The sequence below is a fragment of the Pteropus alecto genome, unplaced genomic scaffold (genome assembly GCF_000325575.1).
Source record: "Pteropus alecto unplaced genomic scaffold, ASM32557v1 scaffold40, whole genome shotgun sequence".
NCBI lineage: Eukaryota > Metazoa > Chordata > Mammalia > Chiroptera > Pteropodidae > Pteropus > Pteropus alecto.
The window spans coordinates 19122745-19131252 of NW_006431919.1; the positions used below are offsets into that span (position 1 = coordinate 19122745).

The 8508-nt window shown below is 58.2% G+C and overlaps 1 protein-coding gene across 1 annotated transcript in view; it reads left to right on the forward strand.

Moving 5' to 3' along the window:
- Nucleotides 1-6863: 6863 nt before the first annotated feature.
- Nucleotides 6864-8508, forward strand: part of HRH2 (histamine receptor H2) — an 11053-nt gene continuing 9408 nt past the window's right edge. The window contains exon 1 of the mRNA XM_025042994.1: nucleotides 6864-6965. The gene's annotated coding sequence lies outside the window, so the exon portion shown is untranslated. The remainder of the gene's footprint in view (nucleotides 6966-8508) is intronic.

Here is an 8508-nt window from a genome sequence, read left to right on the forward strand (position 1 = left end):
GGGGGTGGGGGGGGCGCCGGGGCGGGAGGGACCCCAGGTCCTCCGGGAGCCTTCGTCCTCCCAGGTCGCCCCCATGCCCGACGCCCGGGAGCGAGAACCGCGGCGCTCGCCCCGCGGGAGTCCTCGGGAGCATCCGGTGAGCGATTGGCTTGTGGGGTGAGCCCCGAAAAGTGGCTGCAGCTAGGAATTCCTCTTCTTCTGTTTAAATCGTGCAGTTGACCTTGAGCGAGCCTCAGTTTCCTCCCCTGAAAGTGGCTTGCTAGATGGCCGTGAGGATGAGGAGGCGGCACAGGAAAGTTCCTGGGGGCTGTAGCGCCCCCAGCATGGCGGCTGTCACACCTAAGGTGGGGGCGCCCGGTCCAGGAGCCTGCCGCTTCCCTGGAACTCATCTGTCATCGCCGGGTCCCCTCTGGTCTCCTCTGCCTAGGGGTGGTCAGTGTCCCCTCTGGGCATGAAGCAGGGCCCAGGGGATTGGGGGGAGGGGCCCCCAAACCAGACACACATCCCATGGATCTCCAAGATGCGAAAGCTGTGAGACCACACTTCCGGACCTGTGGAGAGTCCTGGCTTTATCCATGCGAGCCTCGGTTTCCTGACTAGTAATAGAAAGTTATGAATTCCTACCTACTAACGAACGAGTCCCTCGTAGGTCACGAAAGGTCATTAAATACATGTCTCAGCATCTCTGACCCTGAGAGGGTGGAAATTCAATAGAATGAGAAAAGAGCATTTCTCCAGCACCTGCCCGGTGCGGTCCTGGTGTGCTGCGTGTCCGGTAGTGGCCGTGGTCATCTCAGCAGCCCTGGGAAGCAGGTGCCATTAGGCCCCAGCGTACAGACAAGGACACCAAGGCTCACAAAGGGCCTGTGACCTCTGCAGGGCCACACTGGTAGGACGTGCCTGTGCTGGGAGTGGCCCCAGGTCTGCCCGGCTCTGGACGGCTTCTAAAAGTACCGCGCCAGCCCCAAAATAAGGCTGCGAAAGGTGTCTAGCATGGGGCTTGGCACCTGGTAGGTACCACCCAATCAGCGTGGGGTTCTTGTCCCACCTGCACTAGGAAGGGGCTGAAGGCCGGCAGCAGGGCTGGGGTGCCCTCGCGGGCGGTTCCTCCAGGGGTCTGCAAGGCAGGAAGGCCACTGCTCACCGCCACGCGGGAGGCTGATGCCAGGCGGACCCGCCCCATCCCCCCGACGTCTCTCCCTCAATGTCCCAGCTACCTCGTCTGCAGGAACCTCGGCCTCTCCTGCCTTCACGGGCACTTTCCGTTCTCCATCCTCTGCTGATGACTAACTGAACTGACCGTCCCAGACGAGGTATCCGAGGGGAAAAATGAGGCCAGCTGCGGTCCATCTCCACTGACACCCCGGAGAAGGAGAAATAGGATTAAGACCCAATCCCAAGGATTTAGCTCGGCCTTGGAGAGGAAATCCTTGCTGGTGGGAAAATGGATGTCCAGAAAGGCTAGGGACGTTCCTTTGCCAAAAACATTTTTAGAGAAGAAGAGCACATGCAAACAAAATGAGCGGAATATGTCCGAGGCTCTTCCAAATGCAGACATATTCATGAGGAAGCCGAGTGCCTAAATGTCCAACAATGTGGGACCGATTACGTAAATCAGGAGACAGCCATGTGGCTGCTGAAAACGGACAGCGCTTAGTGAATGGGGGGGGGCACGCTGTGCATGGCATGTGTGTGGCACGGTTACAAACTGGTGGCGGTCACTAAAAAAAAGCCTAGAAGAAAATAGACCCAAGGGCATTAACCATGTTTGCCAGTGGGTGGTGGCATTATGGGGGATTTGTGCCCTGACTCATAATTTCTGAACTTTCCAGGTTTTATGCGGTGAGCATACACTTTAACAATCAGCGAACATAGAAGTGTCTGGCTTCTGGGGACGCTATAACTAAGCCACCACTCCTGCCTCCTCCTGGCCAGCACCCAGGACGGGGCTGGCACATGGATACGTGTCAGCGATAGGGCCCCCTCTGTGTCGAGGCCCAGCTGGCCCGTTAGAAGGAAGAGGGACGCTAAATCATTAATACTGATAATATCTGGCATCTGTTGTGTTCTTACTGTGTGCTCACGATAACCTCGTGAAGTAGGTAGTAGCAATACCCCATTTTACAGAAAAGAAACCAAGAGTCACATACATTCAGCCACTTGCCCAGCCTGGTGTCTCACGTGACTGAATCCCAGGCCATCGAAATCCAGAGCCCACCCTTCCGACCAGAGACGGGAAGGTCAACTGATCCAACTGGCTGACACTCATGTGCCTATTACAGAAACCCTGGGGGGCGGTGAGTGCTCTCTGCCCTGCCCGCTGTCCTGTCCAGGTGATGAGCTGGCTCAGCACTGACCTCCAAAGTTCCAAGCTCTGTGCGGGATGCAGGGGACCCCGGGGTACAAAGGCGCCACCTCTACAGAGCGGTGTGTCAACAGTGTCCTCGGGACTCTGATGGGAGCGTTGTTTAGGAAACCATGTGACTTCAGAGGTTGAAGGGTGAAGGCTCCCCAGAAGAGATACTGAGGGAGATAGTTCTAGAAAGACAGGCTGGAACTCACCAAGTGAGTGAGGGAGGTTCGAACCACGGTTCTCAACTGGGCATGGTTTTGCTTCCCAGGGGACCTTTGTCAATGTCTGGAGGTATTTTTGATTGTCACAACCGGGGCGGGGGGAGGGTGACACCTAGTGGGTAGAGTCCAGGGATGCTACTAAACATCCCACCATGCACAGGACAGCCCCCCACGACAGAGAATTATACTGTCCAAAAGGTCAACGGCCCTGGGTGGGGAGGGACGGGCGCTCCAGGGCAGTGATCAGCCCGTGCGAGGCAGCCCCAGACACGCCCCCGGTGGCTCCTTCCTGGGTGCAGGGCCCTCGAAGCCCAGATCCGCTCTGCACCAGCAGCGCCCACGGCTTTTAAACATAAAAGCTTTATAGAGCTCTAATTCGCACGCCATTTAAAGTGCACGCGTCAACCGCTTCTACAGTTGCGCGACCATGACCACCATCCAATGCCAGAGCAAGTCCATCGCCCCACAGGCTGTCACTCCCGCCACTCCCGGACCCAGCGCCAGGCGACCGCTCATCCGTTTCTGTCTCTGTACGTGTGCTTATTCTGGACGCAGCGAATCGGTGGACGCGTACGCCATGTGGCCTTTGGTGACGGGCGTGTTTTATTTAGCATGATGTTTTCGAGGTTCATTCATGTCGTAGCACGTGTCAATACTTCGTTCCTTTTTATGGCCAAAATAATGTTCCGCTGCGTGGAGGGGCCACAGTTTACCTGCTCATCAGGCGATGGACACCTGGGTTGTTTCTGCTCTTTGCGCAATTGTCAGTAACGCTGCTATGGACGCCGGTGGACGGGTTTTTGCGAGGACATATATTTCCGCTTCTTTCGGGTGTGCAACCTAGGAGCAGAATTACTAGGTCACGTGACAACGCCATGTTCCACCTTCTGAGTTCCTGCCAGGGAGTTTTCCGAAGCGGCTCCGCCGTTCCGCGTTCCCGCCGGCCGTGTGGTCGGGCCCCTGCTTCTCCTCGTTCGTGCTACTTCTCCGGCTTTTGGATTCTCGCCACCCTAGTGGGCGTGAAGTGGTGTCATCGTGGCATCTGATTTGCATTCCCCTGATGGCTAATGAATGTGAACATCTTGTCGGGTGCCTGTTGCCCATTTACGTATCTTCTTTGCAGAACCGTCTATTCAGATCAGAGTCGTCCTTTCAAATTTCGTTGGGTCGTTCCCTCACTTAGACTGAAGTGCAAACCCCACAGAAGCTGTACGCGATCGGGCCCTGCCCACGCCTTCTCTCCTCACCCACTCTGCTCTGGCCACAATGTCCGCGAAGCGGCAAGCTGGTCCCTGCTCAAGTCCTTTGCATGGCTGTGTCCTCTGCCAATCAGCGTTCGCACGGCCTCTCTGGGGTCTGCCTTACCCGGGCTTTCCCTGTCAGCTCAGTCTCAAGGGCTGCGACCCCCAGCTTCTTCCTAGCACATCTGAAAGTTCCTTTTGATCTTTTTTTTTTTTTTTTTACTATCTGTTAAGAGCTGAAAGAACTGGGCTCTACACGTGACTACACCGGTCATCACTGTGTGAACCTAGGCAAGCCGCTGCCCCTCCCCGGGCCCCAGCTGCCCCATCTGAAACCAGGCGGGGGCGTCTGCTGCCTCTCCCGGGTCCTTCCAGCTCCACCCTTCTTTGATGCTGGCTTCTTTGATGCGGGCGCTGCCAGGAGGGCGTGGGCCTGCGCTGTGGCAGGGAGGGAAAGGTAGCTGGAGCCAAGCTGGTCACGGATCAGAGCAGGCGGAGCGGCTGATTGTGGCCAGCCCGGCCCCGTGGGTTCAGTCTCCAGGCGCACGTGGCCGCCCTGACCTGGCTCCCAGCCTCCAAAGCAGCAGAAAGGAGAGTCGACCGCTCCAGCAAGGACTGGACATCGCGGCCACTCTCAGCCCCGGGAGAAAAACCTTCTCACCCCAGGATCCTCCCTGAGTATGTGGACAGTGAAAGAAAGGGCGAGACTCTCTGGGTGGCCGGAGCACAGAGCGTGCGACGGGAGGAGGGGACAGGAAGCTGGACGAGGAGGGACAGGAAGCTGGACGAGGAGCTGCAGGAAGCGGGCTCCCAGGTCTGGCCGGCCCCGTGCTGAGTGGGTGCGCGTCACGTGGCCTGCTCACACCCACCGAGCTCTCAGGAAGCGCCGGGCCTTGAGGCCCATGTGCCCACCTGTCCCTCACAGCAGTCAGGTAAGGCAGGGACTCTCATGACCTCCGTCCCTCCAGCTGAGGCACATCGAGCAGAGACGCCAAGGCACTGCTCCCTCCGGCCACCACAGAGACCAGCAGTGGGACTGGAATGTAACCCAGGCAGCAGGCTCCAGAAGCTTCTTGCTCTTGACCCCTACAAGCCTCTTGACACCCTGGCACAGCTGGCATTATTACTCCCGTCTCGCGGGAAGTTGAGCTCGAAGCACAGTCGCCTGGCTCAAGTGGCCTCTGGTGAGAAGCAGAGCTGGGAGCAGGACCAGCGTGGAGGCCGTGAGAGACTTTCTCATCAGGGGCCTAATGGCCAGCACGACGGTGGCAGGCTAGGAGGACAGCCTCCGAAGCCAGCGCGGTCCCATCGGGCCTTGCAGACTGTCCAGGGCTGACCGCGAGCCGCCCCCGCGCTCGCCGCCCTCCAAGGTCCTGTGTTTTGCGAGGCTCTTGCAGGGCTCCCCGTCCGGCGGCCTCGGGCCTTCTCTCACAGGAAGGGGGCGACCTGAGATCCAGCATCTCTGAGGAAAGACCAGAAGATGGCCGGGGTGGGGGGGTGGCATTTACTGAGGCGCCGCCCGCCCCAGCACCGTGCCTTCACCCTCCCCGTTTCATGAGTGGGGAAACCGAGCCTCACAGGGGTTCCTGGCCCCTTCCCATGAGTGCGGCTGGCGTCCCGAGGTGGCTTGCGGGGTCCTGGACGCTCCCCTCCGCAGCACGGGCCGTCTGCCTTCCTGACAGGGAGGGGGTTGTTGGGGGGGCTCTGCCCACAGCAGGAGCTGTGAGGAGAGCCGCCAGGTTGGTGTGTGCGTGTCCTGGGGCATGTGTTTTCAGGGTGACCTATCCCAAGGAAGTGAACCTCGTGGTGACTGCAATGATAAAGCAGCTCCTTTTGCATAAACGCAATCACTTTAAGGGGAAAAAAAACAAAAAAACAAAAACAAAAAACAAAAAATGCAATCACTTTAAGGGGAAAAACAAAAAACAAAAAAAACACCAAAAAACAAAAAACGTTAAGTAAAAGGAAATAGCACTGGTATTATTTTATGAGTTTGGCAAAAATCTGAGGGTGGGACAGGAGGAGCTGGGAGACACGGGGCCGTGGGCCCGGCAGGCTGTTGCAGGGTGGACGGGACAGGCCTCTTCCCACTTCCGACCAGCCGTGTAGCCTCAGCCTGGGCGCTGGACCTCTCTGAGCCACATTTGCAAAATGGGGTACCAACGGGTGCCCGGACTGCTCCACCGAGTTCTCCCGTCAGACTCCAGATGAGCTCGTGGGCACGTGGAGGCGCCGTGGACGTGCGGGAGGGGGCGGGGGATTACATAAGATAATCAGCATGCATAAATGTTCCTGGCGAACGTTAGAAGTTTGCTGCTGATATCGTTAAGGTGACAAGGTGACCCAAAGGCTGAGGACTTTGGCCGGTAAGAGCAAGCCGTACCTTGCTGGAAGGGCGACACCCTCCTGGACTGAGGTCAGGGGGAAGAACAGGGAGAAAGGAAGCCATGGTGTCTGTGGGGACAGTTCTAGTGCCCGGGGCGGGTGGCAGCAGCGGCGGCTGCTGCTGGAGGTGAAGATGCTGCTGGTGACGGTGACGGTGACAGCCCGGTGGCGGGCCTGAGGGCTGTTACCACAGGGAGGTGAAAACCCAGAAAACGAGGAGCTCTGCAGGGCTGCCCAGAACAAGGGACCTAGACTTATTCTCTGGGGGCTTAGCTTTTTGGGAACCTACAGAAATATCTGCAGACCACCAAATTGCAAGGAATACGTGTTTAATCGGCAATCAACAAATGTAACCCGATGACAGCTAGTCAGGGGCAGCTCAATATGCTCAATGGCTACATACAAATTATATTTTCCATGCAACGTGCATGTGTTACGATGTATTTGCTCTGCAGCAGGGTAAGAGTGTATAGTAGGGGTCTACAGTGGCTTTCGGTGGCTGTGACTGATTGACAAACACTTCGTAAGACAGTGAGCCCCCCGCCATGGGAGGTATGCGAGGGGAGAGGGGGGCTGCCTCTCTGGGATGTCGTGGGAGGGGTGACCGCCGAGTTTTGCTTCTACCCAGAGCCCTCCTATTTTAATATTTCAGGGTCTCCTGACGCCTTCCCTCCCACCCCGTCCACACATACACACACACGGTTGCCGGAAGAAACTTTTGAGCTGCTAAGCCCATCTCCTCACCTTTCTGCTGGGACGTTGAAGGTATGAAACTTGTGAGAAGTAGTACAGCAAGTCGGAGCCACCCCAGGGACTCACACGCAGGGTCTGATTCCCAGCCGTGTCCTTCCCATCCTGCCCCCTGGTGGCAGAGTGTTGGGCCCCCCAGGCAAACACCGGCAATCTAGGGTCTCACCTCCCCCAGAAGAACCAAGACAGAACTTTCATTTGGCCCAGCCCAAGCCCTGCCCTGAACACCCCTTCCCCAGGCCTCCCCCACACTGGCCAACCCATGGCTGGCGGTGGACTCTGGCCAAGTCGCAAAAGACATAAACCTCCATCTCCTCATCGATGAGACGGACGTGAGTGACGGTGCCCGCGTGACAGGGCGGTGGCAGAGCTCAGACATAAGGTGTGCAAAGTGCTCCGAACACCGCCTGGCACCTTCCGAGTGCCCGGCAAATGGAGCATCATGCTGTTACGGCGACCGTTTTGATGTGCATTTACTCAGTCCCATGAGTGTTAAGTGCCTGTCGGGGTGGAGGCTGCGCTCACAGCACTCGGACGAGCAAGGACAATGCCAGGGAGAACACATGCTCCGCAGAGGGCCCAGGGGAGCGGTGGGGGAGCTGCCTCTGGGGGTCAAGCAGGGCCCCCTTGCAGAACCGACATCCGTGCCCTGGTACAAATGTCCAGGTCAGTGGCAGATCGCGGGCAAGATGGAGTGTCAGCGTGTCCGAGGCACTGGAGCAGGGTCGGTGTGGCCAGGTACCCACGGAGGCCTGGGGGTAACGCAGGAGGTTGGAGAGGTGGGGTGCAGGCCCCGCAGGGCTGGGCGAGCCAAGAGGGGAGTAAGACCGGGCAGCGTGGACGAGATGGGAGGAGGCTGGCGGCAGCAGGGAAGCCAGTGCAGAGCGGTCACCAAAGTCCCGGCGAGAGACCGTGCTGGCTTGGCCAGGACCCGGATGTGGCAGCGGCCAAGGAGAGTAGCCGCACCCAAGACAGGGGCATCTCAGAGGCAGAGCCACCAACCTTGCGGACGGGTTGGATGCAGGGATGAAGGCAAGACGGAAGTCAGGGATGATGCCCTGGTACTCAGCCTGGGCGCCCAGGCGGGCGAAGGGGAGGCAGAGGGCGGAGAAGGGGGTTGGGGGTCCTCGCCCAAACCCACGCTTCACGATCTGCATGCACTTTGTGCCCACGACACCTCGAGCAGGCAAACCCGTGGAGCCAGAAAGCAGGGCGGGGGTTGCCAGGGGGCGTGGAAGGGGTTGGGGTCAGGGACAGGGGCTGTGACAGCTGACGGGTGTGGAGTTGACTTTTGAGGGGGATGAAAATGTTTTGGAGCCAGAGAGAGATATTGGTTATAAAGGTTCTGAATGCTGCCGAACCGCACGCTACGAAATGGTCCGTTTTATGGCTTTCGCCTCAACCGAAAAAAAAAAAAAAGGAGAAATAGACTCTCGGACAAACAATAACTAAGGGGATTTGTTGTCCCCAGAGGTGGCCTCAGAGAATGAACCGGACCAGATGCACGTATCAGGGTGGGGCGGACGACGACGCACACTCAGAGGCCACGGCCGGGCCT